Below are 1,086 nucleotides of genomic sequence, written 5' to 3'. Positions count from 1 at the left end.
CTCATGAGCACAGTAAAGGGTTCTGGAATACCCATTCTTCACAATGTTATACATAGCTTGTTATGATCCACACAGTTGTTTTTGCATAGTCAATAAAGCACAAGTAAATATTCTTCTGGTATTCTCTGCTTTCAGCCAAGATCCATCTGATGTAAGCAATGATATCCCTGAGTCCTGCGTCCTCTTCTGAATCCAGCTTGAATTTCTGGCAGTTACCTGTTGATGTATTCTTGCAGCTGTGTTTGAATTCAGCAGAATTTTATTTGCATACGATATTAATGATGGTTTCCACTTTCTGTTGGGTTATCTTTCTTTGGAAGGGACACAAATATAGACCTCCTCCCGTTAGTTGGCCAGGTAGCTGTCTTCCAAATTTCTTGGCATAGATGAGTGAGCACCTCCAGTACTACATCAGTTTGTTGCAAGATTTCGATTTGTATTCAACCAATTCCTGGAGGCTTGCTTTTGCCAATGCTTTTAGTGTAGCTTGGACTTCTTCCTTCAGTACCAGTGGTTCTTGATCATATACTACCTCTTGAAATGGTTGAGCATTGACCATTTCTTTTTGGTACAGTGACTTAGCTTGTATCTCCCATCTTACTTTGATGATTTCTGCATCATTCAATATTTTGCCCATACAGTCCTTTCACATTGCAACCAAAGGCTTGCTTTTTTTTGTTTAGTAGTTTCACCTTGAGAAATGTTGAGAGAGCTCTTCCCTTTTGGTTTTCTAACTCCAGGTCTTTGCACATTTCATTATAATACTTTGTGTTCTCGAGCTGCCCTTTGAAATCTGTTCATCATTTTGACTTCATAATTTCTTACATTTGCTGTAGCATCTCTCTCCTGGAGAGCAAGTCTCACAGTCTCTTCTGACATCCATTTTGGTCTTTACCTTCTTTCCTGACCTTTTGGTTTCTTCCTGTGTGGCGTTCTTGATGTCATCCCACAGCTCTTCTGGTCTTCAGTCAGTAGTGTCTAATGCATCAAATCTATTCTTGAGATGGTCTCTAAATTCAGGTGGGATATATTCAAGGTCCTATTTTGGCTCTCATGAACTTGTTTTAATTTTCTTCAGTTTCAGTC

Source organism: Chrysochloris asiatica, unplaced genomic scaffold (assembly GCF_000296735.1).
Source record: "Chrysochloris asiatica unplaced genomic scaffold, ChrAsi1.0 scaffold00331, whole genome shotgun sequence".
Lineage (NCBI taxonomy): Eukaryota > Metazoa > Chordata > Mammalia > Afrosoricida > Chrysochloridae > Chrysochloris > Chrysochloris asiatica.
This window is presented reverse-complemented; position numbering follows the sequence as displayed.